This window comes from Pleurodeles waltl, chromosome 6, assembly GCF_031143425.1.
Source record: "Pleurodeles waltl isolate 20211129_DDA chromosome 6, aPleWal1.hap1.20221129, whole genome shotgun sequence".
In the NCBI taxonomy this organism is placed as follows: domain Eukaryota; kingdom Metazoa; phylum Chordata; class Amphibia; order Caudata; family Salamandridae; genus Pleurodeles; species Pleurodeles waltl.
In genome coordinates, this window is record NC_090445.1 from 1612943082 (window position 1) to 1612968833 (window position 25752).

Below are 25752 nucleotides of genomic sequence, written 5' to 3' on the forward strand. Positions count from 1 at the left end.
GCAAACACGGGAAAAGACAGAAGCAAAGGAAACTCGGAAGGTAGAAAAGTCAGAAATATGAATCAAGAGATATAGCAAGGCTTTAGAGCCCCACTTTAACACCCCACCCTCCTAACACCAACATTTTTTTCCCTGGAGAAGTGGTGGTCCTGCACAGAAGACTTTGTGACAAAAGACACTGAATCCACATCAGCGTGCCAACACGAAGGCCATCAACACCCTTCGGATAGCAAAAAGACAGCATTCAGGTGTCTGTCTTTTTCGAATATTCCCAGCAGATTTGCTGCAGCAATAGGTCGATTTAACATCCAGATTCGGACTTGACACCCAAAACACTTGCATGAAACTCTTCACAAAAAGAGTTTCTCTCCCTTATTGTTCACCATTGCGGTTAAACTTTGAGGATATAATCTAGACACATGTTGTAGCTGATGAGACAGGTGCAGGTCTTTCCTTCACTTCTTTGCTATGGTGGGCGTGTAGTGCGATATTCATTGTCCATGAAGACCTAAGGTGCTGTCTCTGGCTCACTCACTGATAAAAAGGCATCACAAGACATAAAACTGAATTTGTAACTAACAAACAAGTAATGATGTTGTGGGCCTGAACTACCGGGCAACTTTCGTTGGTAAATGGAGCTCCTTTGGTCCGTTCTGAAAAGTTGTCAACCTTGGCATCTCTCTTGACGATTGCCTTAATGCAAGGGTCCAGATTACAACTGTATTCCATGAAGCAATATTGTCTTTGCATGTCTACAAGTTCCTAAACTCTTTGACACTTCTCTAGGTATGAAACTACTTCACTTCATCTGAGCCTCAAAAATAACTTTCAAACCACACTTTGTTGCCTTGGATGCACCCTTCGTGCCAACCAGATCACTTTAGAGTAGAACTCCAGTATCAGCTACGGCGATCATTGTTATTCATGCTTGTAAGAGTATGTTTTAATATACCAATAACACATCCTCCCCCTTTCCTTGTTCCCCCTCACCAAAGGATGGATGTACCTCCTACTGTTATTAGCATTTACTTTGCATTATTATGTACAGTAATTCATGCCAAAATGCTAAGTGCAATGTAAATACCAAAAAGACTCTCAAAACACTTATTACATATAGTCACCTATCAACTGACTTATAGGTTAAAGCCCTTGAGACAGGCAGAGTTATCTACTCCTGGCTGTTATAGCATATCACGTAAGTGTGCTACAAGAATATCATAGCAAAAATGTCAGTAACCAAAACATCTTGTAAGTATACGTTGTGACGCACAGCTTTGGTATTCCTAGCTGAACATCTGCCTAACTTGAAAGTGATTGTACTACTGAATATCGAGGCTATAAATATCATGGTACAAACATTTGGTGCAAAACCTATCAAAGACCAAGATATCAAAATGCAAGCGTATAAAGTGGAAGTATAGATTTACTATTGCTAACTCCAAGTCTACATACCTTCAAGATATATATATATTTTCAAGATACAATTTGGCGTTAGGTATAGAAAAGATATATCACCTTAGCCTTCAATATTTTCGATTCAATATTTTGTCAAGAATATTTGCCTCCCTCGATATTCTGGCTTCCACATTCATGACGCACAGAAAGTTTATGTATTGTTGCAGTGCATACTTATGGAGTTACATATAGTAAAACTGCACTTATCAGAATAGACTCACCTTATCCATATTTCGGTGTCCGATATTCTTGCTATGATATTGTTATAACAGTATATCTAAAACTTGATATACTTCTACCATACACACTGGATGCATCAGAAAGGAAAGTGCTATCTAAATATGCAGAGGAGTACCATATGTGCCAATATGCCCCATTCCGTTTAAGAGTTACATACTTGGCCCTGTCATGCAGACATACGAGAGGGCAGTAGGGGGACATGGGGAGCAGTGCAGAAGGCTGATGATACCGAGGAAGAGGAATGGGGAGTGAAACTGAGAGAAGGGATGAAACACATTGGAAACTATATTGGAGGGAAGTGTTTGTAGGGGGCAGAGATACTGATACCACCTGATGCCAGATGAACAATGATTACTGCTTTATCTATATTCCTTAAAATGGCTTAGAGCCTTTTGAAGAGATTTTAATACTTTTTGAAAACAGTATTGCCTATGTGCTCGGATTGCTCACAAAAATCTGAAAGGCCATCCCCTCCCCAAATCCTGGACAGATCTTCAATGTCGGAGATGACATTTCTTCGTAGAAAGCTGGAGATTACTCCACGCAAGCTGTTGTCGAAGCTGCAAAATTGATATTTACACTGCAAATGAAATATCGTGCTCGAAATCCCCTGTCAGAAATTCGCACATAAATCAATCATAGATGTCACCTTCAGCAAAAAAGCAGAGCTTAAAAAAATTGTAAGATGCGTCCAGATCATGAGACGAGGATTTTCAGACCCCACTTCTACACATGGAGCAGGTGTGTGCGTACCTTATGGGTGGCGAGTGTTCCATTTACTCTACGAAAATGTGTTCATGTGCTGGATGTGTGCTTATTCAGTCACCACCACAGGAGGTGTTTGTTCTTCTTTGGGTTCCTTTGTATTTCCTTCCCTCTGTGAATGGTGTGTTTGTTTCTTATTCTTTCGTGTGTGGTATGGTTTCACATGTGTAGTGCGTGTTCTGTATAGGTTTTGGTGGTGCATGTGTTTCATTTCCTCTTTCAGTAGTGGTTGTGTTTCCCCTATCTTTGAGGCGTGTTGTTTATCTTCAGCTACGCCCAGGGGTTGTATGTGTTCTGTATCTTTCCTTCGTAATGTTTTAGTGGTCTGCACGCTTAATGGATAGGAGAATGTATTCTGTGCTCGTCTGGATGAGGTGTCTCCTCTACCCCCTTCAGGGGGCTGAGGAGTTGTGTTTGTCTTTTCTTCCAATTTCTACTACGAATGTGTGCGCCCTTTTCTATTTGCAATGCGGGCATGCTGCTTCTGTTGAATGGCGCATGTGAGATTAAGGGAGCACATTTATGTAAAGTTAGAGGTGGGCAAGCAGTGCCAACAGTCAGGTTTGGATGTAAGGGAGACATGCAGTAGAGTTGAACCAAGGATTTAACTTTACTTTTTTCATTGATGTCCACTCCCATCTACATTTTTAATTGGGGGCTGCTTGCGAAGCCCAAGGTCCACACAGCCTCTTTGGCTCACCACAGGCAGCCCTTGACCTGGCTGTGGGAAGCCGGTCACATTCTCTTTGAGCTCCAGCCGGACAGAGCAGTGCTTTCACTTTGCTCCTGCTGGCGGAAGAAAAACACAGATTTCCTCTCTGCCCTCCCTGTGTTTAGGGTGGTCCATGGCCACAATACTTAACCTAGTCAGCCAGTTTACTCTACCAGTGAGAAGGCTTGCATTTTTTATTTTCAGCCCAATGAGCCAGCTATACATAAATCTGAACCATAACTTCTGAAAACCTACTGAATGGATTTCCACCAAATCCCAAAAAGCAGGCTTTTGGGTACAGATCTAGCTTTCTATCACATTTGATGTGATTCTATTCAGTCATTTAGGCTGTAGCATGGTCTGATATTCCTCATGGAATTTGCAGGGGGGATTTGTGTTTTGAGATCCCCCCCTTTTTTTTCTTAGGAAGGATCACTCCAAAACTTTCTAGGAAGGAGCGGAGATGCGTGACCTTTTTTTGTTGTTGTTAAAGTTTCATGAAGGTTCATCAAACAGTGCCAAAGTTAGCAGCAGACCAAAAAATCCACCTCATATGGTAACCAGATCCTAGCATTAATAACACAGTGGTGACTGCCACTGCGTAATGCATATGTTTGTGCATATGTGTATGCCTTGCTCCATCTCTATCATTTGTGTATCCTGCTCATTTAATAAGTATAGCTGCGTTTTAGTACCTCAGCATGTGCATGTTTGCTTATTCATAGGCTTTTCCATATTTATGAACCTGGAGCTCCACTACTTAAGCCAGTTCCATCCTTATCATGAGTGTTCTCTTTTTTAGGTTTTGCCTACACAGCACCTGCACTGTGCTTGAGAAATCTCTTGAAAAAAATATAATAATATGGGCTTTAAGCCTGCTCATTACTTACCATTGGTTGGCTCCAACATTTCACTTGTTTCATTGCTTTTTATTTGTCCCCATGCCTTCCTCACCTCAGGCTTTCTTCTGGGGGTATGTGTGTGTCGCTGCCTTGGAGAATGGCTCAGGCATAGCTTCTTCTATGCAGCGAAGGCTGCCATCCAACATGGATTAAAGGAAAAAAAAATCCTAAAACGCTGTCACTGCTGGCCTCATCATAGCCCTTTCTTAAACTATAAAGCCATGTTGCACAGTAGCTGGAGCTGCTGTGCAACATGTAAAAAAAAAAAAGAAACTGACCAAGCCATTTGATCTTGCGTAGGCAAAAACCCTTGGCTTTGCCAAGGTTTGTTGTTAGCTTCTTGCCTGTATGGCAGTGTAGAGATAGGCTGAGGCTGTTTCTTTTAGTTAGTGCAGTAAGGTAGCAAAGAGTGGCAATTCTGTCCAAGGCACACACAGTATGAAAGAAGTGATAAACCATATGTGTCTTTGAAATGTTAATTCGTGTAAAGCGCACAATCCATCCAGACAGCTTCCTCAGCGGCAGTAGAGAAACTGGAAGTCAGCACTAGCCTTTCTTCTGAGGATGTAAGACAGCATGATATGACTACTGGTGGCATTAATACATTGGCATGCAAGCCTCGCCACGTCCTGCCTTCTCCTCCTGTCTCCACCACAGCCCAGATGGGCTCACATTGCTTTGTCCATACAACCACTTCTGGACAAATTTATAGTGCTACAGGGATGGTGTGCCTGGTTTGTGAAGAGATGATCATCCAGGGCAACCTACACAAAGGGTGATATATATATGCCATCAGCAGAATGCCCCAGTCCTTCACACCCCAAAGTAATGTGTGAAAGCCTGATAAAGTGTACATCTTGCAAGCGTGTGCGTTTGTTCTTTTGTTTGTGGGTTTGCATGATATATCGGTTTATTTGTTACAAGCGGCGCTTTTTCAACACTGGCAGAATGGGTAGTTCAATTCTACATACGAAAGTCGCTTGCGTAGCCATAAAATAATGTTGGTCCAAAGCCAGCACCTATCCACAGGTCAGTGAATCTAGCTGTGACACACCATCAGACTTATTTGTATGCGTAGGATCTGGTGAAGATGAGGGCAGATTTATTTCTCTACAGAACCAAAAATAGAAACGACCAGCGGCTTTCGGTAAGCCCACTCATGTGCTGCGCATATCCGTTTTGAGTGCCCAAAGCGGTGTTTGACCACTGCATGGTACTGGTGAGGTGTTAACACCCCACCCATAAACACCAGTTGCATGCGTTAATATCCCACCAGCACTGTGCAATTTCTAGAGTCCTTGCAGAATGGGCAATAACAGTTTGAACAGTTTTACTGGGCAGACCACTGCATGATATTCCCTTTTCCATGGGATTAACACTCATATTTACCACCTGCTCTAGTCAGGTGCCAATTGTCGCCCTGGGAGTGGCCTGTTGCAGGGCATGGTAGGGGGTGGGGAAATGCTAGGAAGAATCATTATATGTGCTCCCTTTTTTATGCAGTTTTATATCATACAAACTCAGCCGGAAGGTATTTGATTGCTTTACATGAGCACCCATTCGTTACATTACACAAGGTCACATTTATATTGTAGGCACAGGGGGATTAAGTGATTTATCCAGAATCGCAGGATGTTGAGCCAATGCTGAGACTCAAACCTGGTTCCCCATTTCCAAAATTGGCAGCTCTAGCTGTAATACCACATCTTGCATGTCTGTGAGCTAGGTAGGGCCAGCTTGGGACTGGCTTATAAGGCAATCAGGCAGTGCCTAATGGGCTGGTCTGATAAGGGCTAGTGATTTTTTGCATGTTGATTTCCTTGAAATTACCCCAAACTTTGCCTGTAGCAAGTACAAATACAAGTATACCTTGCAAAACACCTGTACAATCAAATCAAATCATTAACATTTATAAAGCGCGCTACTCACCCATGCGGGTCTCAAGGCGCTAGGGGAAAAAGGGGGTGGTTACTGCTGCTCGAATAGCCAGGTCTTCAGTAGTCTCCGGAAAGTGGAGTGGTCCTGGGTGGTCCTGAGGCTGGTGGGGAGGGAGTTCCAGGTCTTGGCCGCCAGGAAGGAAAAAGATCTCCCACCCGCCGTGGAGCGGCGGATGCGAGGGACGGCAGCGAGTGCGAGACCAGAGGAACGGAGGAGGCGGGTGGGGACATAGAAGCTGAGGCATCGGTTGAGGTATTCCGGTCCCTTGTTGTGGAGGGCTTTGTGTGCGTGGGTGAGAAGTCGAAAGGTGATCCTTTTGCTGACTGGGAGCCAATGCAGGTGTCTCAGGTGAGCGGAGATGTGGCTGTTGCGGGGTACGTCGAGGATGAGGTGTGCCGATGCGTTTTGAATGCGTTGCAGGCGATTTTGGAGTTTGGCTGTGGTCCCGGCGTAGAGGGTGTTGCCGTAGTCCAGGCGGCTCGTGACGAGGGCGTGGGTCACGGTTTTTCTAGTGTCGGCGGGGATCCAGCGGAAGATCTTGCGGAGCATGCGGAGGGTGAGGAAACAGGCGGAGGACACGGCGTTGACTTGCTTGGTCATGGTGAGAAGAGGGTCCAAGATGAAGCCGAGGTTACGGGTGTGGTCTGTGGGGGTCGGTGCGGTGCCGAGGGCCGTGGGCCACCAGGAGTCGTCCCAGGCGGACGGGGAGTTGCCGAGGATGAGGACTTCCGTTTTTTCAGAGTTCAGCTTTAGGCGGCTGAGCCTCATCCAATCTGCGACGTCCTTCATACCCTCTTGTAGGTTGGTCTTGGCGCTGGCGGGGTCCTTGGTGAGGGAGAGTATAAGTTGGGTGTCGTCGGCGTAGGAGGTGATGATGATGTCGTGCTTGCGAACGATGTTGGCGAGGGGGCTCATGTAGACATTGAAGAGTGTTGGGCTGAGCGATGAGCCTTGTGGGACGCCGCAGATGATCTCTGTGGGTTCTGAGCGAAACGGAGGGAGGTAAACTCTTTGGGAACGGTTTGAGAGGAAGGAGGCGATCCAGTCCAGGGCCTGGCCTTGGATCCCGGTGGAGCGGAGGCGGGTGATTAGGGTGCGGTGACAGACCGTGTCGAAGGCAGCCGAGAGGTCGAGGAGAATGAGGGCAACTGTTTCACCGTTGTCCATCAGGGTTCTGATGTCGTCAGTGACTGAGATGAGGGCGGTTTCCGTGCTGTGGTTGGTTCGGAATCCGGTTTGTGAAGGGTCGAGTAGGTTGTTGTTTTCCAGGAAGGTGGTCAGCTGTTTGTTGACGGTCTTCTCTATAACTTTGGCTGGGAAAGGCAGAAGAGAGAAGGGGCGGAAGTTTTTCAGGTCGCTCGGGTCAGCCGAAGGTTTCTTTAGTAGGGCGTTGACTTCGGCGTCTTTCCAGCATTCGGGGAAGGTAGCAGAAGAAAAAGAAGAGTTGATGACGGTCTGGAGGTGCGGGGCGATGATGTTGTCAGCTTTGTTAAAGATGAAGTGAGGACAGGGGTCCGAAGGGGCGCCGGAGTGAATAGAGTTCATGATGGATTTGGTTTCTTCAGTGTTGATGTGGGTCCAGTTGTTGAGGGTAATGGCCGGGGATGCGGGTTCGGTGGTGTTATGTTGGGTCTGTTGTCCGAAGCTGTCATGGAGGTTGCTGATCTTGCGATGGAAGACAGTGGCGAGGGATTCGCACAGATCCTGTGAGGGCGTGACGGCGCTGGCGTTGGAGAACTCCTTGATGATGCTGAAGAGTTCTCTGCTGTTGTGGCTGTTTTTGTCCAGACTGTCGGTGAAAAAGTTCTTTTTAGCAGCGCGGATCAGGCGGTGGTGTTTGCGGGTAGCGTTCTTGAGGGCGGTCATGTTGTCCGTGGTGTGGTCCTTGTGCCAGGCCTTCTCGAGGGCGTGACAAGTTTTCTTTGATTCTTTGAGGGTGTCAGAGAACCAGAGAGGTCTTTTGGTGTTGGTCTGTCGATGCGTGCATTTGATGGGAGCAAGGTTGTCTGCGCAGTTGGAGATCCAGTTTGTGAGGTTGAGGGCTGCGTCGTTGGGGTCGGTGGTGAGGGTGGGTTGGTTGGCGGCGAGTGTTGAGAAGAGTTGCTCTTCGGGGATCTTGTTCCACTGTCGACGCGGGATGGATTGAGTGCGGAGGTGGCGGGTCTCGCGTCGGAATGTGAAATGTACACAGCTGTGGTCGGTCCAGTGTAGAGCGGAGGTGTGGCTGAAGACGACGTGTTTGCTGGCGGAGAAGATAGGGTCAAGCGTGTGTCCGGCGATGTGGGTGGCGATGTTCACCAGTTGTTTGAGGCCGAGGTTGGCGAGGTTGTCGAGCAGGGTGGTGGTGTTGGGGTCGTTGTTTAGTTCCAGATGAAAGTTGAGGTCACCTAGGAGGATGTAGTCTGGTGAGGCGAGGGCGTGCGGGGAGATGAAGTCGGTGATGGCGTCGCTGAAAGGGGCGCGCGGTCCGGGAGGACGGTAGACGAGGGATCCTCTGAGGGTGGTCCTCGGGTCGGTGCGAATCTGAAAATGCAGGTGTTCAGCGGCAAGAGGGGTGTCTTCGGTGAAGGTGGTGACGCTGATGGGAGTCTTTGAAGACGATGGCGATACCTCCTCCTACTTGGTTGGTGTGGTCTTTGCTGAAGATCTTGTAGCCTTCGGGGATGGCGGTGGTGATGTCTGGAGCAGAGGAGGCGTTCATCCAGGTCTCCGCGATGAAGGCGACGTCCGGGGCTGTGGAGTCCAGGAGGTCCCAGAGTTCAACGGCGTGCTTGTGGACGGAACGAGCGTTGACCAGGATGCACTTGAGGTGGTTGATGGCGCGTGGGCTTGTGGTCGTGGTAGTTGCGTGGTGGAAGATGCGTTTGCAGGAGTTGCAGGCGAAGGGTCCATGGGTGCGTTTGGGGTGAGCTTGGAAGCAGGTGTTGGAGCGTCCTGGGTTGAGGGCGTGGAGGGTGGTGGAGTCGTAGCGGGTGAGCGGGGCTTGGGAGAGCTGGGGACCAGGGGTCGTGGCGCTGGGCGCGGGCCAGGCGTGGACGGGTGCAGACGGGATTGCCTCTGGTGTGCCAGCGGCGCTGCCGCGCAGCGGCCGCCATGTGAGGTGGGGGGGGGAAGGGTCAGCTGGGGGCGAATGGGAGCTGGGGGGCGGGGTTGTACAGGAGGTCGCGGCGGGAAAGCGCGAGGGGGGGACAGGTAGAGTGAGAAGAGCTGGGGGAGGGGGGTTTAAGGGTGGAGGGGGGTGAGTGTTAGGAGGTTTAGGAGATTAGGGAGAAAGATAGGAGTAGGGTTGTGAAGATAGGGGAGGGGGGTTGTAGAGGTGGGTGAGGGTGAGAGGTAGAGTGAGAGGATAGGTAGATAGGTAATAGAGGGGGTGGCGGGAAGGGGGGAGAGATAGAGAAATAGATAGAGAAAATAGATAGATAGAGAAATAGATAGATAGAGAGATAGGTAGATAGGAGGAGGTGGAGAGTGAGGGAGTTAGATAGTGGGATAGAGAGATAGAGAGATAGGTAGAAAGGAGGAGTGAGGGAGGTAGATAGCGAACGGGTTAGATAGGGGTGATAGAGAGGGGGAGGCGAGTGAGGGAGCGGGATGAGGCAGGAGCAGGAGGGCAGGCGCGGGGAGAAGAATACGGAGGAGACAGAAGAGCCGAAGGCAGAAGATAGAAGACAGAAGACAGAAGAGCAGAAGACCGGAGGAACAGAAGACCGGAAGAACAGAAGAACACAGAAGAACACAAAAGAACACAGAAGAACACAGAAGAAGATACAGAAAACGAAGAACAGAAGGCAGAAAACCATAGAAGAAGATGAGGAAGAAGAGAGGCGACAGGAGAGGCTGAGAAGCACACAGAAGAAGAGAGAAGACGGGGAAAAGAAGAGTACAGAAGAAGATTACAGACGAGGAGCGAGGAGGAAGAACAGAGAAGAAGAAAAGAAGAAAAGAAGCAGGAGCAGGAGAGAGGGTGAGTAGCGCGGGGCAGAGCGAGGGGCTGGGAGGTGGGGGGTACTTACTGTGAGGTGGGTCTCAGGAACTCAGGAACCTGGAGGAGCTGGAGGAGCTGCAGCGGCAGGGGGAGCGCCCTACCCTTGGGTCAAGGGTCGCTACCACTGTCGCGCAGCGGCCGCCATATGAGGTAGGAGGGGTCAGCTGGGGGCGAATGAGAGCTGGGGGGCGGGGGCGTGCAGGAGGTCGCGGCGGGAAAGCACGAGGGAGGGGGGGACAGGTAGAGTGAGAAGAGCTGGGGGAGGGTGGTTTAAGGGTGGAGGGGGGTGAGTGTTAGGAGGTTTAGGAGATTAGGGAGAAAGATAGGAGTAGGGTTGTGAAGATAGGGGAGGGGGGGTTGTAGAGGTGGGTGAGGGTGAGAGGTAGAGTGAGAGGATAGGTAGATAGGTAATAGAGGGGGTGGCGGGAAGGGGGGGAGAGAAATAGATAGAGAAAATAGATAGAGAAATCGATAGATAGAGAGATAGATAGAGAGATAGGTAGATAGGAGGAGGTGGAGAGTGAGGGAGTTAGATAGTGGGATAGAGATATAGAGAGATAGGTAGAAAGGAGGAGTGAGGGAGGTAGATAGCGAACGGGTTAGATAGGGGTGACAGATAGGGGGAGGCGAGTGAGGGAGGGGGATGAGGCAGGAGCAGGAGGGCAGGCGCGGGGAGAAGAAGACGGAGGAGGCAGACGGAGGATGTCTCCTTACATGTTCACGCCTCCTTTGTTGTAAATGTGGGCCACTCTGTGAGCTGTATGATTCGCTAATGGGGACACTTTTGTTTTGGTGCCCTGGTCTATTTTCTGTCCTAGTCCGATTGAGACCCGGCTGCATTGCAGCTCATTCTGGGTGTGGTAACAATGGCACAGTCTTGACTGAGAGGGATTCAACATAAGAATTCTGCTCAACTTGCAAGCGTGGCCTTAGTCAGATGCTATAAATGATTAATATGGGTAGAAATAGAGTTGTGCATAGAAGTGCATGCATAAGTGTATGTGCAATGTGCAGGAGTATGTAAGATGTTTCAGAACAGTTTTTTGCTTTCATGCCTCAGAGAGTATCAGTGTCCCTTAAGAAATTGAATAAATCACCCCTGTACAAAGTCCTGGATTTCTAATAATATTTGAGGCTATATTTTACATTGGATTTACAAAGTTAACAGAGTCATAGAGTTAATACAATAAATAAGTGCATAAGAAACCTTGATTTGGTAACAAAAGGTTCTCAGCTTAGACTTGAGAGAGGGGAGAGCGCTGCCCTACAGTCTCGTGGCAGGGGAACTAGGAAACGCTGCCCAGAGACTGCTGGGCACAACTAGTGGCCGTGCTCTGTGGGCTATAGTGACCCAGGGACCAGGCACGTATCATCCCCTAAGGACATCTACTGCAGACACAACACAGCTAAAAGCCATGCCCAGACCTCACAGGCCATAGCACGTGACTGTTCCCGTGGGGTACTTGGGGGCAAGGATGTCATGCCTGTGCCAAGAGTTCACTCGGCACCATTTATTTTCAGTTGGCTCTTTGGAGAGGGCGACAGGGGGCACAGCATGCTCTGCACCCAGACCTTAAATGGCATGACCGAAGGGCATGAGGTGAGATCTCAGAAAAGCTCTTTCTTTTGTCATCTAAGTGAAGAACTGTACCGCCGCCTTTAATGAGCTTCACTGCTTAAAGGTGTTCGGTTAAGACTTGAAAGAATGCGAGCAATGTGCACGTTACCAGTCTTGGCCTTAGAAAGCAGAAGTCGAAGAGCACAAAAAAGTATGAGAACTGTGATCCTGAGTAGAATGAGAGTGGGGTCATTGAGTGTGGGAGCACGGTCAGACATGGCTGAAAAGAACAAGATGTTCTGCAACTATTTTGCTGGCTTTCACAATGCATGTAGAATATAATGCATGCACCTTAAATAAAAACTAAATGTAACTTAAATGTATCTGTGGGAAAAGTTTTTTTTCAGGTAGGCTAGTTCATTTGGTTAGTGCAATCACATTCGATGTCTGTGGGTGTAGCCAAGCGGTCACTGATTTGAATCCTGGTCCAAACACGTGGAAATATTGATGTGTATTTATAGTGCTAAAAAGTCCAAGTTTGTGATAGAGAGCTTGGTGACTATGTAAGTCTCTACTTTAAAAAAATATTTACTTACAGTGTAAGAAAGGTTACACACAGTATAACTAGGCAGTCACGAAACGACAGTGCCTCATTGTTTACAGTGCATTCAAAATGTATGTTTTTGATAGTATGTTGACTGTACCTAGTGCAAACCATTTTTATAGGTTGCCATTAATAGGACAGATTCTGGATCACATTAGCTAAAGCACATTCTGGTTCCCAATCAGTCTTTAGATTTGCAGATTAACAAATTGCACATTTCCATTTCTTTCAGGAGCTGAAACCCAGGAGAGAAGGCCTGTTTCTTCTTTAGCTGCCTCTCCATCTCACTTCACAGCAGTTGACACCCTTCCTCTTTCTCCGACTCCAATCTGTGGCTGCTCAACCATACTGGGATAGTGTTTTTTTTTTTTGCTTTTTAAAAAAGTATAGGAACTATTTTGATCAAATTAATAAACCTTGGGAACTCCGTTCCCATGCTGACTTGGACCTCTGCTAAAGAGACATTGTTTAACATCCCTCTGAGGGAAAGAGGCAAAAACCGATTGTATCCCTCTCATGGCAAAATCCAGAAAAGATTGTTCCACTGGTGCTCCTCTGAGGAAGAGCTTGAAAAACTGGATGTGCGCCACACTGGATGTCCCATGTAGAAGAAACACTTGACCAGTGTTAGCGCTGCCCAAGTGTCTCTTATGTGAGGGAGAACTAGAAAAACTAGATGTGTATTCCTTCAGATTAGTGCATGGAGACGCTGTCCCAAGTCTCTTACCTCTGAGGTTGAAGAGCATGACTTGTAGTGCGGCTCTCATGAAAAGATATGAGAAACATATTCATGCTTCTCACAACTGGTCAGTCTTCTTCACACAAGCTTGGTTAGTACTGATGTTAACCACAAGCTTGGTTAACATCAGTACTTGTACTCTCGGAGTCATCGTCACCAGTCCCAGTACCCCTCTACCTGCCTATGAACAACTAGAGAACAATCTTCATTACTGTCATCAGAGGAACACATTTTGTCCTGATCTCCTTTAGTTAGGCACATAACTTCCACCAGAGGTTTGTGGGATGTGGGGTGCAGTCACTTGTATGTAGGTCACTTGTTCAACATGACACACAAAGAAACATCTCCAATGGTCATCAATGAAGCTTAGGCTCTTGACAACCATGTGCAAAGGTAACAGAACCCCTTCATAAAAAGGGGCTAGAGTAGCTTCTTCTCGCTGCCCAGTCCAATAAGAGGTGACTCCTAGGCCCAACTATCACATTCAACAGCACAGAATCGGGAGAGCGTCCAACTGGGAAATCTGCCTCATTCATAGGCGCTGGATTAGGGGTGCTGCAGCACCCCAAAAAATAACCAGGCTGGAGTTCCGAACATGACTGAGCATTAAAGATTACTTATTTTTGTTTTGTTTTTATCTTGTCACATTTGCCGTGTGTTTAAAGACAGAGGTCAGATGTCAGTCTAGTCTTCTCACAAACTGCTGCCTATACTTTTAAAATGGAGTGTGCTGTGGACGTTTTTCTGTTACTGCAAAGTGTGAGTATTTTGTATAGTTAACTGTGTGACAATGTTGCTGGTGTGAAAGGGAGGGCCATAAGATGTCGCTTCTAACAAGCAACACAAGCAACACAATTTAAATACCTATAAATGAACTATACCAATATTTCAAAAAATATAAACAGTTTGGAAAGACCAATCTATATTTAATGTTGCTCATTCAGCATTTAATGTGGATGGGAAGCGGACAGAAGTCCTGTCATCAGTTCTATGACCTTTGGTTCACTAACTAGCTAGTTCATGCTAGCCCTCTATTCATGACAGATACATATCCTGCATGTAAACCAAGACAGCACCTCATTGAGTGCTATTGTTGTTTGGCTAAAACATTTGAAAGAATCGTAACAAATCCAGAGCTCATAATCAGTGCTTGATTTGCCCCAGTGTTAACCAGAGCTCAGGACCAGATGTTTCCTAACGCAGTCACTTTTATATGACTTTCCACCACATGATGGCACTGTCTGTCGATTTTTAAACAATCAATATTTATTATCAATTCCATATTTATTAATATAAAATGCAGTGCACCCAGGCCATTCTTAGCAGATTGGAATATTCCAAACTGGCAAATTTTCAGGAGTGTGATGATTAGTAGTCAGCATCAGTGACTACAGTTTGGCAGAGCTGACAGGCAGGGACAATGAATGGTGCAAGATGCAGCTGCATTCTGGGAAATATATTAGAACTTGACACTTATTTTATGTTGTTTTTTCTTTTAACAAATTAGGCACTGCTCACAAAAAAGCGTTTCTCATTAGCTGCTCCTGGGGAGGGGGTGAAAAGCGGCATACAAAACTCGGATGAGGCTATTGACGTAGCCACTACTGGCTTTTGCACACATATGTCGTCCAGCCTAGGCAATGTCAAATTCCAATGGGTCAGTGCTGATACTTTTACTTGGTAGCATTATAAATTGTGGTGCCTGTTATATGTAAAGCATTTTAGCCAGCATTGCGGAATGGGAACAAATCTTTGGGATGACATCCAGCAGCACACTGGGAGGCTTGAACTGGGTCTCAAAATACTTTAAAACGAGTTAGAGAGCATGAGAAAGTTAACATGCACAGTATTCCGAAGCCTTTACGTAGTTATTACCTTGGAGCCAATGTCGTTTGCAACAACACCCACGTGTAGTTGTAAGGGAGGCAGCCATTGTGACTCCAGGTATTCTAGCTTCTCATATTTTTTAACTGCCTTCTGGGATGTGCCACCATCAAAGCTTTGCATTCAAGATGTTGCTTGTTGATTAATAACCAGAGGTGGGGTTTGCTGCAGTGCCCCCTGACCAATCGACAAGAGATACCATCAGAGGGATGGTGACCCGGTGAGCCGTTCCAGCCATGTAGGCATCACGTGGAATCTTAGTGCAAGTAAGAGGTCAAATGGATCTTCCTGGCCTCAGAGTGGGATTGTCAATTGCCTTTCCCCCTCTGATAATCATCTGTGGCCATAACTCTGACACAGCTGTGTGGGCAAAGTATGTGAGACTTATGATTCCCCACAGGTGGCCCGAAAGTGCCCCCAACTTGCTAAACAACAGGTCGCCACTTAAATTAGTATGACAGGGGGTCCACTCCCAACATCATTGCTGTGTTGGCATTACATAAACATGCTCTTACATGATTCTCGTGGTTCCTTTGGCGACAATGAAATAAATGGCCCAGCAACACTGATCCATTCACACTGGTGTCTGCAAGTCAGTGTTTGTAATTTTTGGAGTTGGAACAGCCTACTGTGGTTCTGGCCACTGCTTGTATAGAGGTGACTACATTATTTTTCTGGGTGATGTATGCTGTGCCAGCAGACTCCTGTTTGGTGATCACTGGATTTGACTTTTAGGAGTCAGCCCAGTCACCTAGGTGGTGTCACCTCACAGGCAAAGGATACTTAAGCAGGGCCGGAGTGGAAACCAAAATCAGCCCTGGCATATGTTTAAACCAGCCAAACACTATAGGAGGCCTCAACTAATGAGGACCTAGAGCCTGCAGCTTACTGTGGAAATGCCAGAGTGGCAGAAAGGCCAGTCCGGTAGTGTACCTAAGTTCTAGACTTGTCTTTGGATTCCTACAGTGAAAGTTCGTTTAGCACACTGCATACAACAACATGCACCTTTCCTGCATACTGAATGAGACAATCCCACAGCATTGATGTTTGCTGTGGACTGAGACGAGTCTTTGACCCAGCTACCAAAGCATCCCACTTCCTCTGGCCTGCAGATGGGACTACCGTCCTTCTTACAATAACTGGTGGTATAGACACCAACTGGTGGTTTGCACTGACAGCTTTTGTTTTTTTGAGGTGGTTCTGAAAGATGGTATACATATGCCTGGATTTCACCCTATGGCCAAATGGATCATTTTCAATTTCTGGTAGTGGTTCTCTAGTTCTAGTTGTCCCAGGTCTTCTTGCTCTGTCTCAGTTTGGTTAGACCCTGTGTCACGGATGGTGATGTAAGCAGCGAGTTTCATCCTGGCTGTGGGAGAAGAACCACAGCTAAGATCAAAATCGTTGTAGTATGGTACCCGAAAATTGTGGCCTAAAGATTGTCTGACAAACATAAAGGGCCTGATTACAACTTTGGAGGAAGGTGTTAATCTGTCCCAAATGTGACAGATATACCACCAGCCGTATTACGAGTCCATTATATCCTATGGAACTCGTAATATGGCTGGTGGTATATCCGTCACATTTGGGACGGATTAACACCTCCTCCAAAGTTGTAATCAGGCCCAAAGTGTCCTAAATACATTTACAAAAAGTATCCCGTTTGAGTTAATAGTAGAAAACCTAGACCCAGTGGAGCCATGCTTTTCTAAACAAACTTTAGGCCACAATATTTATGTCAGACAATATTTTGGCTATCTAGATTCTAAAATACAACCACTTCCATCAATCACGTGTCATGTGATTAAAACGCTGACAATTTCTAGATCATGTGACTGTACACATCCACTCCTCTAGCCTGCGACGACCCTGTCTCTGACTCTTCCTGCTGCTGCCACAGAAGGAGCAGACAGATGGACCTCCTCAGTGGTACAAGTGTTGAAATGAAATGGAACTGTGATCAAGTTGAAAACATAGCTGGAAGTCCTCTGAAGGGAGGAACGGCTGGAAAAGGGCAAACATTTATGTGAAGATTTGTTTTGCCACTTTTCCATTTAAAGGAAACTGGTTCCTAGGTGACCATAAAATACTTTTTGAATAAATGATTGCACCTCACTCCTCTAAGGCTGTGTTTCCCCCTCACCCCTTTGACTCAGCTCGTCTTCGCTGCTTTATCTTTTGCAACACTGCACCTCACTTTCTGAAGCTGCATCACCCCAGCAGCTCTGTACATGAATCGCCCTGTGCTATATTACCTCCTCCGTGAATCCTGTACAACATTCAGAACAGTAGATGACAGTGCTGTCCATTACCATCACCCGCCAATCACAGAATCATGGCTGGGTGTGGTATTTTCCATTTGATATACGTGTTCCACAGCCAAAGGGCTGTGACTTCTCCTTTAGCAGCCTTATGATGGACTATAAAGAATGCTTCTGCATTCACTCTAATCCCTCTACTACAATGTGTCCTGCTGTCCAGGTGTTAACTATTCAGAACCCTGCACCGTTGTCAGAACTCAAGGTCTTCGATTTAAGGGTTATGGGTGGGCGGACAGCGCCCTGCCCCCGCTGCATTAAGATCCATGCATCGTGTGGTCCTCTGTGCCCCTTTACAACAACACATGACTGCTGTTGAACCCCACCATACCATCCCTCAGAGCTCCAGCTTGACACTAAAGTGTCCTGCAGAGGACCACAATCACTAGGCACCCTTTGAGTGCTTGACTCAATGCTGCGCTCAGTTCACACTGTAGTGAACCTGTCTCACATCTTTGTATTACTCTTTTGGCAAACATAGGCCCGTATTTATGTAGGGCCGCATTTATGTCATTTTTTTGATGCAAAAGCGGTGCAAAGTTACAAAATATAATTTTATTTAGTAATTTTGCACGGCTTTTGCGTCAAACAATGACGCAAATGCGGCGCTAAAAAAGTATAAATACAGGCCATAGTGGCTCTGGGCAAAAAAGGTAAAATGTGATTGGACTGTTGACTGCTTCCACAGCTGTTTGCAGCGGTAGGTCCTTGAGCACAGCCAGGAGGTGACAAGCATCATCCAACCTCAAGCTAAGGAGCGGGCGATCCAGCACCTGTGGGATGGAGATATATATATATATATATATATGTATATATATATATATATATATCTCCATCCCACAGGAGCTGGATTCGCCGCACTTTCCCTAGCTCGAGGTTGGATGACGCTTGCCACCTACTGGCTGTGCTCAAGATATATATATCTATCCCCAGGCAGGGCAGCTCATGTGTTGGCTCATTGTGGTGCCCAAAGATTTCCTCAAAAATCAGTCAAACCATTCAAATTGCCATTCCTAGAATGCTTGTCCGAAAGGCAAAAGTAAAGGAACACCAACATAAGGGGAGGCGTTAGCTATATTGCATTTCTGAAAAAAAGTCTCCATCACTTTGGGGCTTTAGCTTTGCATTTAATATAAGCAACAACTGGTCCAGCAGGGCATGACACTGTGGACACGTTACAATATGTCCCCCAAAGCAGCTTCTGCCATGCATGCTGCAATAATTTGGGGAAATGTCCCCAAAAATAGGCAAACATCTAGATTCAGCAGCTTCACGTGCCAAGTGGCAACTGGCCTGATGATTTATAAATTACCCCCTAAAAAGTAGGTTTTAGTGGAGTTTCTCAAACTCACACTATTATTGCTAGTGATTTGAGTGGTGACTTTATTCCACTTGGCTGCCAAACTAGTTGTGAGAGGAACCTTGTGTTTTAATGACACTTGTGACCCTTCGACACACAATTGTTTTATATTCACTCTATTTTATAGTTCTATTTATGTTTTCTTGCCTGTGCCGCTCTTCTGGAGAAGCCTCGTGCACAGCATCGTACCCAGAACATCTTTGTGACTTAAAGTAGTTACAATGAAGTGCACTTATGGTAAGTTTGTGAGTTTTTTTTAAAAAACACCGCCTAGCTTTATAAAAAGGTCTTGTTGTGGAAGTTGAAAGAAATAGTGAGGAGAAAATCTTGCAACAATCAGTATTCATTAGTAATAAATAAAAAAAAGGTTGTGGGAATTTTGTTGTAGGAAATTTTACCCACATGCAGAGCTGGGTCAATGTGACAAGCCTGGAAACTTCACAAAGTTTCAAAGTTGTCAATTTCGCACAACTCTGCTTGGATGATTTTAAATTCAGCACATGCCGTATTAAAATCTACCTCAAGCCTGATGTCCTCAGACAGATAAGGCAAAAACCTCATAATGATCTTCTCTGAAGTGGGTGTATTTGCCGCAAGGACCCTTAGCCCTACCCACGTCCTCACTGTAGCCACTGCAGGCTTGTCTTGCTTGGCTGCAGGCCACCTGGTGCGTCTAACACACAATGCCTGCCATCATCAATCCAAAAATGGATTCGTTTCTGGTATTTGTTTTGCAGAAAGAACAGTGTAGCTTGGATTCTTATCTCACTTGCCTTTGACTGATTGAGACAATAAGTGGCAGAACGTTGCTTGATAGAGTACCGGGATGTTATTGCCGAAGGTCCTTTCTATCAATGGTTACATAGTGTTGACATCTTTTAGGAACAGATCTAATCTTTCTCAGACGAATGTGCGTTTGGAGTGCAAATGAGCAAGAGATGGGAACATTTGGGAGCAGAAGCTGGTGGCAGAGCAGAGATATACCTCATTATGGTGTAAACTGAAATAAACAACACTAGTCTAATGACCACAGACTGGTGAAACTCCATTTTGGTGAATTTTCCAAAGAATTAATAACTTGTCTGACAAAAAATATGATTTTATCCAAAACATTTGTTTGCATCAATATCAAAATACAGGATGGATTTGAATAATAAAAGTCAACATGTTCCTACAATATCCAATATATTTACACAAGTAAGATAAATTATTTATTTTCAAAAAGATTGGAGTGGTTTGTGTGAAAGGGTCAGTGGACCGTGTTTTTTTCTCTTAAAAACGAAACACAGGATGGGATACAAATTTGAAAGGGGGAAGTCGGGAGGGAGAAGGGTCGGAGTGTGAAGTAAGGGAAGAGGATGATTTTGGGAGAATGTAGAGGGACATTCAATGCATGTGGGGTCTCGCTTAATCAGACCCACACTATTCAATGGAAAAACTATTCAGTAGAGGGCCAACCGAAGAAACAATGGGGGTTCGAAAAAGAGGCAGAGGAAGGAATGTCTGACCAGGGCCGGACTGGGGGACCCAAGGCAGCCCTCACTAAAATGCTGAAACAAACTCAGCGACCTTCCTCTCCTTGTGCAATTTCTCTCTTTCCACCCATCAAATCTCCCTCCTTTTTTCCCATCTCTCTTATCCCTCTCCGATTGCTTTCCCTCTACCTTTACCTCTCCGTCTCTTTACCTCTCTCTGGAAGTCTCTCTGAGCTGCAATTCACTTCGAGGAGCTGGGGAAAGTGACATTGCCACGAGGAGCAGCATTGTGGGCTTTCAAAACCGGTCTCCAAGGGCTCCAGCCCACCAGAGAAATGCCCGGCGGAATAAAAGGCCTGTCCAGCCCCGTTTCTGTGGAAAAAACGGGCATTAAGCAGCTGAGAAAGATCTATGTGGTGAATGCTCTTTATAATTAAATATCTTATACTATTCACCAGAATGAGTTAGTTCTAGCTGACTTTTCATGTGTAGGCGAGTAATCAGTTCTCTCTGAAAAGACTTGAATAGCAATATCCGATCAGGGTGATGAGAAGCTACACGTTTGAGAGGAATTACTTGTAATGCAAGTTAGTGGATGGTAAGCACACTATTCCATAGGGTTTGGTCCTTAACTGAAAGCACCCTGGAATGGATATAGACTTTAGTGCCATTTTATCTGATTGAGACAGACAATCAAAGTCCTTGTCACGTAGAAATATCTCAAAAGGTCTTGGCAGGAAATAGGAAGCCAGTTTAAAGGATGACATAAAGAATAATGACTGCATACTCAAAAATGGGTTGACCAATGAAAAGAAGAATGCAGCAAGTAATGGCACACTTGTATATCAATAAAATGAATCAGTATATAAATTATCATAAATGTGATGAAAATGTATTCAATAGTCCAGTCCTTTATGAAGTTCAAAAATTATTTAATGCACAAAATTGAAATTCTGCAGTCCGATCACCATATCCCATCCAAAAGTTTTTTCCACATCAAATAGCTCCTTTATCCAATGACATTCTCTAATCTTGAAAAGATCATCCAAAGAAAGGTCAATACGTGTTTCATCCGGGGAGTGCCCCTGGATTTCTTCAGGACCTCCTAAAATAATATTATCCATAATTAACAAATCACTATTTAATATATGTATTACATACATTTTCTAATCAATATTAATACACCCATATCTCCTTAACCGACAGTGGGAACCATGCAAGTTCACAGTCTCAATCAATCCGTGAAATCCCCTTATCTTTGTGATTATTAGTGTAATGAAATAATAAATAGGCTAAATTACAAAATAAACAATGTACATAAACAGTGAATAAAAAATGACCAATGTGCCACGTGTAAAGCATGCTCAAAAAATCCAAGTATCATCCTTAGGGGTGCCACAAAATTAAATAGAGTTCCATTTATCCATTTAAACCCAAAGTGTATCAACCCATAGAGTTGATGTTATATATATCTTTTAATCAAATGATGTTGTCTTATTCAATACCTTCAAAGACTGTTTGTTTCTTAAGAGTATCAAAGTATTTACATATGAGCTGAAAGTAAATGGACAAAGGTTTAATCAATACCCAGTAATCAGTCTCTACCACAAATATGCATTATAATTTTAATAGCCTTCGCTCACCACTCTTCCAAAAATTGTCCAACTGCACTGTGTATATATTTGCCCGAACATATATCGACTTCGTCTCCTATAAAGTTGTAAAAAACTAATTAAAGCACTTTTAAACTTCATGTAGTTCAAATAAACTAACCTCCTGGAACTAAATAAATAAATAAATGCCTTACCCTTATCAAGTTGCCGATTTAACTTTGGCTCCTAACGCCGCGAGTACGCCCACGCACCATATCCAAACCCGAGTCTTTCCAAGTGAGTCATTTTAAAGCTCACAATCATTTAATAGTCATAGAAAACAGACTACGGAAATGTCCTTGTGTGAATTAAGAAACACAAAGGACGGACTATTCATTTCCCTACGATCGCATTTCCTAATGGTCATGATAATAGAAAACGGACTACAAAATAAACCTAGTCCTTATTACAAAACATAGAGGATGGACTATTCTACCACTCTAATCTCCTATCTCCAATAGTAAGTACATGTATATCGGGAATACAAGATGGCGGCCGGATTTCCCGGCTGATCGCCACTACCGCTCTAGCCCATCTCCAGATCACACGCGGCTCCCATTCACCCGCGAAAGCCGCGGATGCCCCGGACGCTGTGCGCCTGCAGCACGGACCGCTGCGGGCGCTTCACGGCTTTCTGGCGGCCCCCGCTAGGATCGGGGCTGCGTCGGCAAGCACCGGAGGGCCCCGCAAGAAGATGCGAGCGTGGCGCTCGCCCTAGACCTGCGCTCCTGTTCCTCTCGACCGAGCGCGACCCCCGCCGTTTCTTGGCAACATTGGCTGGCTTGTGGGGTGTGTGGGATGCAATGATGGCACCGAAGTTAAACAGGACCCCTCGCTCCTTACGGGCACGGCAGAACCAAGATCCAGGAGGAACCAGAAAGGACAAAAAGCTACCGGTCCTCGAATTGAAGGAGCACAGCAATCTTCAAGTGAAAGGGGGCCTGCATAAAACAACCGACATGGAAAAAGACACCAGGTACTCTGTTCCAACAATGTTTACTAGCGTGATGCGGCTTAAGCAAAGGTCCACGGAAAAGGCAGTATGTGATTCGCAATCTAACGTGCCAGGAGTCAATGATGAGCAGGTACCTGTTGCATCTACATTTCTTGAAGTACTCACTCCTATATGCAATGCAGGGGGGAGGGAGCCACCCAGTCAAGAGACCGATAGTACAAGTCCAGGAAAGAGCGGGAGGTGGTGGCCCCCCCCCCAATGGGGTGTGAGAAATTATCTGAGCAGGAACCCAAAGATTCAAATCAGGGGCCTCAGGAATCTAATCCAGAGAAATGTGAAATACAACCTTGTACGTTAAGCTGCAAGTTTAACTTGCAACAAGCTGAGGGTATGGCCAAGTCCCCAACGACATATGAGACTACCCCCCCAGCTCCAGTCCAGAGGGGGAAAGAGGCGAAACCAGCAAACTTTGATCAGGGGCCATTAGATACAGCAGAAAACTTTTTTTCTCTCTCCGATCAGTCTAGAGACTCAGACTTAGACGAAGAAATCCCTTTAACAGACTCAGATATTGAGAGTAGCTCTGCAGCAAGTATCTGGGTATCCAACTACTCAACATGTAGAAGAAAATCAGTCAAGCAAACTGATGTTAGGAGTAGTTCAGGGGCCAAGCTTAAGAGAGACCCTCTTAAGCCTCAAGAGGAGGATGGTGAAATGCAGTGGGACTATACGGCCACCCAACAGGCCTTTTCGAAAAGTGATTTGGCCTGCACTACTCTAGTGCCCCCTTCCATGGGTGGCCCTGCAGATCCTCCCTCGTTGGATCTTATCTACAGGACAATGGTTCAGAATCATGAACAGGCACAGAGGGAGAGCAGGAAAATGAAAGCAGCAAACAGACAGTTACAATTATCTATTAAAAAAGTGGGCAAATCTTGCCAGGACATTGGTGCACGCATCGCCACCATGGAGACTCGAACTGAGGAGCTGGAAATCGAAGTTAAAGCAGCAACAGCACAGACGACGACACAAGGACAGCAGATCTCGGATATTCAATGGAAACTGGAAGATGCGGAAAACCGCCAGCGGCGGAATAACTTGAGGATTTTGGGTATAGCAGAGGACCTTGAGGGGCAGGATACTAGGGCCTACATAGCTTTACTTTTTAAAAAAGCATTCCCAGACCTGATTGGGTGGGATTGGGAAAAGGAGATTCAGAGAGCACACCGTTTTCCGTTAATGAGGAAAAAACAAGCCTTGACCTCTGCCGGTAGAGACCAGAGCTATCCACGGGCTATTATAGTGTATTTTGGTAATTTTTTATTGAGACAGGCTGTGTTTGAAAAAGCTCGCCCCAATTTAAAGGTGATGGTGGAAGGTGTATCATTCTTTAGTAGGCCAGACTTTGCACATGCCACTGTAGAGAGACGGTGGCGACTCAGGCAGGTGATCGCTCAATTCCAAGAGTTGGGGGCGGAAGCATACTTGTTAAGCCCTGCACGTCTAAAAGTTGTCTATAAAACAACTATAAGATTTTTTCTCTCAGAAATTAAGGCAGGGGAATATGTACAGCAACTGAAAACTGGTCAAGTGCAGGGGGTACGGGAGAAGGGGGGGAGGGTTTGCCGTAAATAGCAGTTTATATGTAAATGTATGTGATACTGATTGGGGGTAGGTAAACTCCCCCCTCACTCCGCTCTCTACTCTCCCATTTTTGTTCTTTTCATGTATCTCTTTTTGGCCTTTTTTTTTTTTTTCTTTGAATTGTTTATTGGTCAAGGGTTTCGATCGGGAGGGTGAAGAAGAGGGGCCGCGGGTAAGGATTGGTAATAGATATGTGAATGTTTTTTTTTAACGTATGGGTGGGCTAATGGGAGCGGGACTGGCAAATACCATCTTACAGGCTCAGGAGCCTGGCGATTCCATTTGTAGTGGTAAGGGTTGGGGGGTGGGTTAAAGGAGGGTGGGGGGTCACAGGGACAAAAAGGATAATGGGACACCCAGCAGGGGGCGTGGGGATGGTCTCTCATCAGTGGAAAAAGGGACAGGGTGTGAAAGCAGCAAATTTGAATGGGGCATACAGGGGAGCCAGAAGGACCAACATCCATGAAAATGGGACAGTTAAGTGAAATACGTATTGCCACAGTGAATGTTTGTGGGCTCAATAATAACAAAAAACGGCAGCGTGTAGGAGAGGTTTTCAAGTCATGGAATGTCGATATTATTTGTATGCAGGAAACACATATCCCAGTTACACAAAAGCAACTAATGGAGTTTTATGGCTGGAAGCTAGCGGTTTTTACACGACAACACACAACCACTAGAGGGGTCGCGATATTAACTTGGATCAGTACTTTGGTTATACATAAACAATTCGCTGATAAACTCGGCAGGCTGGTTCTGTTGGAATGTTCGGCTAAGGGGCTAAGGTTCACTCTACGTTCTATTTATGGATCCAACACAGATGATCCAGAGATACTGGATTGGCTTAATTTAGAACTTGCGACCTGGGCAACACCTATCATAATGTGTGGAGATTTCAATATACATTTAGATAATAAAGAACCCATTCAGGAACAAACACCCTACCTGGGTAGAAAGAATAAAGTTTTTAGGGCCCAAATCATATACTACAGATGAAATGTCTCCCTCCCATTAACTGTGAATGAAATACAATGGAACCATTATACAATAGACTGAAGTAAACCAAAAGTTGTTGTTTGTAGTCATGATTACAGTTATGCTGACTCGACCTTATATTTTATTATATACGGTGTATCTGTTGGAACCGTCTCGGTAGTGGTCTTATACTACGTTTTTGTAAGTTATTGTATCAGATTACATTGACTTGGGAACTTTTGGTTTACTTCAGTCTATTGTATAATGGTTCCATTGTATTTAATTCACAGTTAATGGGAGGGAGACATTTCATCTGTAGTAAACGATTTGGGCATCAGCACAAGGTAATATGTTGGTGGGATTAATTAAGGAACTCGGATATCATTTAATAGAGATGAGACATAAGAATATAATAATTAATAAATAGGTGAGAATTGAGAGGAATGATAAATCAGTAATGAGAAGGTTTAATTTTGGTTATCACAGTAGGTAATTATAATAAGAAAAAACGATAATTGCAAGTTGTATAATTTCACTTGCTATAATATGATGTCGACTTAATATATTGCTGGGGAGACATACCCGAAAGGA

The 25752-nt window shown here is 45.4% G+C and overlaps 1 protein-coding gene across 1 annotated transcript in view; it reads right to left on the minus strand.

The window, feature by feature from the left end:
* WHRN (whirlin) overlaps positions 1 to 25752 on the minus strand; it is a 618751-nt gene that overhangs the window by 38777 nt on the left and 554222 nt on the right. The window lies entirely within an intron of this gene.